Source organism: Leuciscus leuciscus (assembly GCF_965113295.1).
Source record: "Leuciscus leuciscus genome assembly, chromosome: 4".
In the NCBI taxonomy this organism is placed as follows: Eukaryota; Metazoa; Chordata; class Actinopteri; order Cypriniformes; family Leuciscidae; genus Leuciscus; species Leuciscus leuciscus.
In genome coordinates, this window is record NC_138728.1 from 41290133 (window position 1) to 41299018 (window position 8886).

Sequence of the window (8886 nt, forward strand, 5' to 3'; positions counted from 1 at the left end):
CTGGTGGCACCGGCGCCTGCGGTGATGCTAGCAAAGAGGGGTTTAGCACAACATCCAGCCTTGCTATGTCCACCACAGTCTCCGACTCCGCTTGAGACCGAAACCGAAGCAGGTGCTTCGGAAGTCGCTGAAGGCGGCAAAGACCCGGCGGTGACGTACATTAACAGTTTGACAGCCTCAAAATGTAGGCCTATCCATTACTTTTTCCCCTTATTAAAAACCCTGATTATTAGATGCCCGGATCGGCGAAGAAGCCTTCCAAATCTGCGTTCACCGACCCACCTAAATAAATAATTTTTCTGATTTAGCTAGAGCCCAGCACCCGCACCACCCCTCTTGTCCCTGTATGATATGTTGCTTTTTAAATCATGTAACGTTGTTGTATTAATGTTGACGGTTCATTTTTATGACCAGATACGCGTTCTAGGCTTATCAATGCATAATATGTGGGACTCATTCTCTCTAGTTGAGGGTACTTTCATGTAATAATTCACATATTTTAAAAGTAGCCTATTGCCTATATTTTTGTCTTTTTCCGTCAGTTCACTGCAAAGAAGTACGGAAGCCCTGAATCACAACGTAAAGAGAATAAAGTCGCAGCGTAAAGAGAATAAAGTCGCAGCATTTCGAGAATAAAGTCGAAGCATTTCGAGAGTTTCCAATTCATTACTCACGGTGTGTGTAAAGAAATGCGCTTGTGAAGTCGAACTGCCTCGGACATGGATCTGCACAAAATAGTAGCTTTTTACTTTTATCTGGGCTTTCAACAAAAGGAAATTCTACACAGGTGCCATGCATTATTTGGTGCCATGCAGTTGCCTATAGATGAGCACAGACTCCGCCGGAGTAGGTATCACAATCTGGTCCAAACTTTATGTGGCAGTGTTTTTGACGTGTTTTCGTGCTTGTCTATAGGCAACACCATCTGGGTCGAGAACACTTAACAGTAACCGCACTGTCTCCCTCTTAACCATAGGCTAAATACGTTCTGGATACATTTTAAGTGCATCATTCTGTATTCAATCATTTGGCCGGATCCCGTGATTTCCTCAGATATAAAAACCACTGGTGGTGGTTGAGGAGAGATTCCCTGATATGATTGTAAAGCACTTTGAGTGTAGGCCTGCAGTAGACATATAGCGCTATATAAATGCCTCATTCATTCATAAAGCTGGATATCTCCATCCAGTCTGAAAAGTGTTTGCACCTATAGGCTGAAGTATATTTGATAACGTCCTATAATGGTAGCCTAATGCCATGTAGGTAGATTGGCACCTGTAGAATTTCCTTTTGTTGAAAGCCCAGATAAAAGTAAAAAGCTATTATTTTGTGTAGATCCATGTCCGACTCAGTTCGACTTCACAAGCGCATTTCTTTACACACACACACACACACACACACACACACACACACACACACACACACACACACACACACACACACACACACACACACACACACACACACACACACACACGAGTAATGAATTGGAAACACTCGCTCTGCGCCAGTGGACGCGCACCGTTATGAATGCCTGTGCGGCAGTGTGAAACGGGGTCAAGTTGCATGTGTGCTTGCCGTTCTCACCCCGTTTTACAGGGTTTTTTTAAACCTTCAGGTTGTGTTCAAAACCCTATAACACTTTTGATGTTCCCGGTCAAAAATGACTGGCCTATGAAAACTTGCTTATAAATCACTTGTTATGCTATATCATCACACAATATTGGATTCAATCTTTTTGTCAACTTGTTTTCTTTCAATTAGGACTGGTTTTATATTTCTATTTGCATCTGATTAATCGTAGGCCTCATCTATCTGAGAGTAGGCATCTCATTTCGGTCAAAAATTGCCGGCCATTTAAAGTTAATTGGAGAGATTGAAAATAAGAGAAAAATGTAGTTTTCAGGAGCATGTTCATTATGTTCATGTACATACATCTGTGCTTGCAAACATCGAGCCCTTGGACCTGTGCAAACACAAACACAAACATACACACACACGTTAAAACACACAAACTTTTTTCTGATTTTGTTCTGTGATAGTTTCCATTTTGTCTTTTGCTTTATAGATATTTATAGATCTCCTTTGCTGTCACAGTTAACATTACAAGAAATGGAGTTGGAGAAAGTGGTTTTGTTTTAAACTAAAGAAAAACCCACAGCTTCCTTTTGCTGTTTCTAAAAATTAAGATGCTGTGTTAGTTTGGGCTACGAGGGGGAGGGGGGCCTCCAAGATTTTCTCTGCTTTCTAAATCCGTGCCTGGTCTGGTCAACATGATTAAAATGCTCCATAACTTTTTCAGTCTCATTGCCAATACCTTTGACAAAAGTTTGTAGTCAGTGCAGTGCAGAGCAAACGGCCGCCAGTTCTTGATCTCTTGTAAATCCCCTTTTTTGGGGAGAAGAGTGAGGATTGCTCTCTTGCAGCTCAATGGTAAATGTCCTTTACTTAAACTGTCTCTGAGAACAAGCACCAAATCTTAACACAGGCCAGAAAACTTTATAAAAGCCCACAGGAAGGCCATCAATGCCTGGAGCTTTACCGCTTTCTAGACTCTGCAACGCAAAATGTAGTTCATCAGCAGAGATTGGTGCATCCAACTCTGCGTTAGCCTCCTCGGAAACCGGTAAGCCCTCATAGAAGGACTGCGCCACCGCTGGTCTCTCCTGGAACTCACTCTTGAAGAGCTTATCATGAAAAGCAACTACAGATTTCCGGATATCCACAGACTCTTGCAGCAGTTGTTCGGTACTGGACCGCAGAGAGTGCATAAGTCTCTTTTGTCCATTTTTTCGATCAAGGCCGGGAAAAAAATGAGAAGGTGCATCCATTTTGGCAATATTTTGATGATGTGAGCGAACCAGAGCACCTTGAGCAGAAAACCCAACAGGTTAGATAGAGCTGACTTTTTCCTTTTGAGAACTTTGAAATGTTCTCCTTCTCTTGTTGAGTCTGCCAAATCTTGCAGCTTCACTATTTCACTCTCCAAAGCTTTCATAGATCTAGTCATGTCCCTTGTGACATTGAGAGTATACTGTAGGCACAGCTGTTTTATATTGACCTTCCCTATGTCCCACCACTGTTGTAAAGAAGTGTATTCAGATTTTTCTTTTGTGTAACCACTCCAAAAATACTTAAAGGAGCCATATGTAAGATTGTGGCCAAAACTGGTACTGCAATCACTTTCAAATTACTGTAGAGCGGTGTATCCCCTCCCCCTCCCCCCTGACTCGAGGTTGCCAGATAGGCTGCAGGATCCAGCAGGAACATAGGCTGCTACGTAGCTGCGGTAACTAGAGCAGAGCTGGCAACCCCGATGCCGAAACACTACTGACTTCGTGATTGGTAGATAGGTGGAGGGTGGTGCTTCAGGCCAAAACACAAGATGACAACATCAACATCAGTTGAGGGCTGCAACTTCACTTTTTAAATGACAATATCCTGGCCGGACTACTGTTGTCAGTGATATAAGTATTTGAAATGAACATGATTTCTTAATGTCTAGTGACATATCAGGGCCATTTTATGATTAATTGAAATACATTTCTTACATACAGCTCCTTTAAAAGCATCTTTAAAAGCATTATCAGAAAGCAAAGATACATTAAAATGCCAATAGTCAATTTTGCATTTCCCATCCTTAACAAAGATAGCAACTTGTACAAGGCAATGATCCGAAATACCAACTGGGTGTATTGAACAACCTTTAAGTTCATTACTCTGAAAATCTATCAAGCCTAGCCAAAGACAAATAATTATAAGTCCAAGTATATTAACGCTGAGTAGTATGAAAAAGCCTCCAAACATCACATAAATCATTTTAACAAGACAATTCTTAATGGCTTCATGTGGTTCTTGGTGGTTTCTGTCTAGGGTTGCATTTTCAGTGCAGTTAAAATCACCACCTAGGAACATGTATCCATCACCACTAGTTACTTATTACAGTATTTAGAGAGTTTAAAAAGACCACCCTTTCTGTGCCTACAGTCGGAGCATAAACATTAATTTTTTTTCACTTTCAAATACAGCTTGTATTTTTAACAAGCGACCTTCAATGATTTCTTCAGTAACACAAGAAATGGGTAAAAAATCTCTAGAAAACAGGATACCAACTCCACCACTGTTACTACTCTTATGACTGAGAACAACTTCCCCATCCCAATCTTTCTTCCATGCAGTGCTATGCGTTTATTGTAAAACAAAATACTTTTAATTCCTTAACTTTAAACAAACTGATAAGGGAAACTCTCTTTGCATCCTCTCTGGCACCATTGATGTTTAAAGAACCCAGCTTTATGTCACTCATAGCAAATGTTAATTTTAACAAAACAGAGAGGTTAACACAAACAAAGAAAAAGGAAAAAAAAGACACTTAACCATCATTAGCTATTTGTGCTAACTTTTATCTTTTTTTTTTAGACTGTAAAGGTTTTTTGGTCTGTAAAGGTCAGTTGGCCGGGGTGTTCTGTATTTTCATGAATAGTTTAACTGAATCAAGGAACACCTTTAAATCTGGGAAAAACTCATCAACTTTAACTGATCTCAAGTCTTTGGTTCTTTGTAAAAAGGACAGAATTTTGGTGAAAGAGTAAGCACTCTCCACATCCATCTGTGTGTCTCCACTAACATCACTTTCAGACTCTTCGTGTTCATCAACCCATCATCTGACAGAGAAGAACAGCTCATGGGACTCGTCTTTGACACTTTTGTAACTTGTTCAGTGTTTGATTTATTTTCTGGATTTTTTAAATTTGGAAATGTCAGCGTCCAACAAAACCTATCTATCAAACTTTAAACTACTTCAAACTACTTTTAAACTTCAAACTAATTTAAACTTCAGATTACTTTAAACTTCAAACTTTCTGGTCCAAACTTTCTCAAGCCAACTTAAAGTTTGTCTCGATTATTATTATTATTATTATTGAGCATTTTCACATAGGTGAAATAAAAACATTAAATCATTTATTTACTCTGGCTTCTTCCTTTAAATATCACAATCCAGACACTTTAATTGGAGAGTATAGATTTTCTGTAGCCATCAAAAATACATCTGTTTGTCATAATCGATCTTCTCACTAAAGCTGATCGTCTGTGAATCAACGCCTGGCCTACAGAAGAGCGGAAGTGTTGAACATTTACATGTTTACTTTCCACCTCTGTATATTTCAGATTGTAAAGAGTCTGTAAATTAATCGAAACTAAAAGCAGAATCCCTAGAACTCGATATCATTATAATCCTGAAGATTAATTCTTGAAGACTTACCGTGATGTGATATTTGTGCCAGTGTAAAATGTTTTGGCTCTCTGTCACCCTGTTTGAATTTGCATTCTGTGCGCTGTCTACGCTTCCTCTTTATGGTTTTCCTGCCTGCAACTTTGACACAAGCAGAAAACAGGCTAACACATGTATTGACACAAGTATCCTCTGTCCAACTGTATTAAACTGAGAAACAACTGAGCAGCAATCTGGTCTCTGTATCTCTTATTTGGTTCTCCAAGTGCACTGTCAGGCTTCACGAGATTTGGAGGGCATTGCAGAAGACTGTAGATCAGGGTTCCTCAAACTCAGTCCTGGAGGGCCACTGTCCTGCAGAGTTTAGCTTCATCCCTGATCAAACACACCTAGCTGTGAGTTTCTAGTGATCCTGAAGACATTGATTAGCTTGCTCAGGTGTGTTTGATCAGTGTTGGAGCTAAACTGTGCAGGACAGCGGCCCTCCAGGACCGAGTTTGAGGAACCCTGCTGTAGATAATTGAATAAAAAAAAGTCACGCTGGTTTGGGTTTTGTTTTCACTTTCATGTTTCATGTCTTTAATTTTGTAATTGACCTATAGTCAAGGTTCCTGTCATGTGATTCCCTTTTCCCTCATGTGTTCTTGCCATGTGCTCCTCTTGTGAATGTGTCATGTTAGGTGTGTTGGACATCGGCTGATGTAACCGATCGGCAAGAGTCGCTGAAAACAGAGACGTGAAGTCTGAAGACACTTTCTGCTTCCCGTAGTGACGCTCACGTGATGTTTGCATGCTTTACCACAGCTTTACCTCAGATATCAACAACAAATAAACCCCGTCCATCTCCAGACATCAGTCACATCAAGTCTCTCTAGGAATGCTTTATATTCTGAATTAAGTGATGAGAGTCGGCCTGTGGACATTTATCAAGAGCGCTGTCAATCACAACACTGAAATCCCCACCTATAGCAAGTAGAGAGTTAATTTACAGATGAAGCGTTTAACATTAACATATTGGAAAACTCAAACTATAAAACACACTTTTATGATTTGCAAGATCCCAAAAGTTAAAGGGTTGGTTCACCCAAAATGAAAGTTCTGTCATTAAATACTCGCCCTCATGTCGTCCCGAACCCGTGAGACTTTCGCTCGTCTTCACAACACAAATGAAGATATTTCAGAAATCTCAAATTTCATCAAAAAGATCTTCATTTGTGTTCTGAAGATGAATAAAACTTTTACGGGTTTGGATCAACATAGGCCTGGTTGTGTTTAGATCAGAGTCCTGCACGGGTTCGGGTACCCGACGGGTGACCCACAAATTTTGCTCAAACGGGTGAAAAATATCCAACTGTGTCAGATACGGGTGCGGGTCGGGTCGGACACGGGGGAAAGGGAAACACGGGTCTAAACACGGTTTAAAATAATCACATGCAAACGTAAAAATATTGTTGTAACCTGGCCCTTTAAGTCCCTTAACTGCCTACTGTGTTCTTGTAGCTCATTGGATGTTCAGATACGCACTCCTAAGTATAGAGCATGAAGTTACGTTGGTAACGTTAGTTGTTGTTCTCGCTCGCATGCTCATCGCACGTTGGAAAAACTGCCGTCCAGTGCCGGAGCAAGAGCGCTTCTCAGCTGCAGCAACCTGATATAAGTCTGTGTTCATGAATGTAACACTGTTGGTGAGTGTGCTGTGAACTGTAACTTACATCTGTGTCCGAAGAACTTCAGTAAATCTTGTGAAAAGACTCTCCTTGCCGTGGCTCATTCCACCCGCGTTTCCATGTGCATTAATACATATCAACGGCACGACAATATATATTTTTAGGAACACATCTACAAAAATATGCCTGTATTTCAAGTTGATAAAATAATTTAAAATCCACATCAGTTTATTTGTGCCCACGCGCCACGCCCTCCCAGGATCTATAACGTTACCTAGGCTACTTTCAGTTTAAAAAATTCTTTATTACCACGCGCGCGATCTGCTTGCAGTCCTCAAGATGGATGCTGAGGAGTTGAAGAAAAGAATAGCTAGTGGAGATTGTAAAGTTGTCGACAATACGTCATCAAAAATCAAGTCCAGTGTGTGGAAGAAATTTGTTATCTGAAGAAAATATTGTGAAAGGCTTTGCTGCATGCATTTTCGTGTTGGATAGCCGCAAATGTGGAACTTCATCGCTGAGGAAGCACGCAGATAACTGTGGTAACAAACCTAGCAGTTCTATAGAACAGTCTTTTTCAAATTGAACACTGTTAAGTGTGTGTGGTGTGCAGGGCGTGTTTGAACCCAAAATTGTCAAATGTAGGCTAGACGAAATTGGCAGATATAGGCTAGTGTTGTAGCCGCGTCTGTTCGATTGGTAAAATGTTATAAGGCTCAGTTTTGTGGTAACGTTAGCCATGTTCTTCATGTACCGGCCTTTTGACAGCTTCGGCTGAAGTTGTCCTTGTGTTAATTGTCGTGTAATAACTTCTGTATGACCTGGCAATAAACATTTTTGTAAGTGTGTCTATAATGTGATTGGCTAAACTGATTTTATTTCGAGTGCGGGTCGGGTGGGGTGCGGATTTTAATTAGTGCTGCTGTCGGAAAACCGGCTCGGATGCGGTTTTAAGGCGAGACACGGCAGGCAAAAACATTGGGTTTTTTTTACTGGTCAATTTTGAGATTTTTGGATATTTGTCTTCAATAACATGTCTTCTTTCAGACTGTGGTGAAAAAAAGTCAGAAATACACATTTAGGTCTTTATTTTACTACACTTTGTCTGTTTGCGTCTGTAGATTTCGCATAAATTCAACAAAAGTTGTCGTTGTAAATCATCCCGCCGATCCGCGATCTCTGTCTGCTCTCTGTCATTACACACACCGTTAGAAAGCTCTCTCTTCACTGTACAATGCTCTCGGATCCAAATATGGTCATTTCCTTTTTTTCAGCAACACTCTAAAAAGAGATGTGTTAAAAAAACAACACACAACATGTGTTTATGGTATTTTAATACACAGCATGTGTTGATGGTATTTTGACACATGTTGTGTATATTTTTAACACACAATGTGTATTAAAATGTAACTCTGGATAGAATAGCACTGGGTGGAGGAGAGTTTGTGTTTATGAAAAAAATTATAGGTATATTTTATATGGTATCCCATAAAATACTCTAAAATAAATAAAGCAATACATTCAAATAAATAAATTAAATCTTAATTCATGAAAACTTGGTGGTTTTTAGGGTTTTTTTTGCAGCCAATCACATCATGCCTCTTTTGCAATGTCTTTTTCAAATGCTGCTTTCACGTGTTATTAATAACTAGACTGACTTTATTTCTGTCAGACGCTACAGAAGCTCTTGTTGAGAATGAACAGGTTTTGACGATTCATTGAATGTTTCATTTAAAGTCACCAGAATCGTGATTAGTGTCAGCTTTATTTGGGCTCTTGACCCTTGACTCTTAACATTAGTTTTCTCTGATTGCTGTAAATATGTATTTATTTTAACACATTTGAAACAGCAGAAATAATCATGCTCAGATGATAATATTATCATCATGGACATGTAGGATTGTTCAGCTCAGCAAGAGTTCAATATTTGTAAGATTAATGTAATATTTAAAAGATGACTTTTAAAATGATTAGCATATTACAATT

General features: G+C 39.7%; 1 protein-coding gene across 4 annotated transcripts in view; it reads right to left on the bottom strand.

Annotated features, from left to right (window-relative positions):
* The window catches only part of LOC309496038 (NLR family CARD domain-containing protein 3-like), a 39578-nt gene extending 33400 nt beyond the window's left edge, over positions 1–6178 (bottom strand). For 3 of the 4 annotated variants that reach the window (XM_082165964.1, XM_082165966.1, XM_082165965.1), the window contains exon 1: positions 5264–5375. The gene's annotated coding sequence lies outside the window, so the exon portion shown is untranslated. Of the gene's footprint in view, positions 1–5263; positions 5543–5829 lie in introns of those variants that run through there. The other variant, XM_082165967.1, reaches the window with a different exon arrangement.
* Between the last annotated feature and the right edge of the window lie 2708 nt (positions 6179–8886).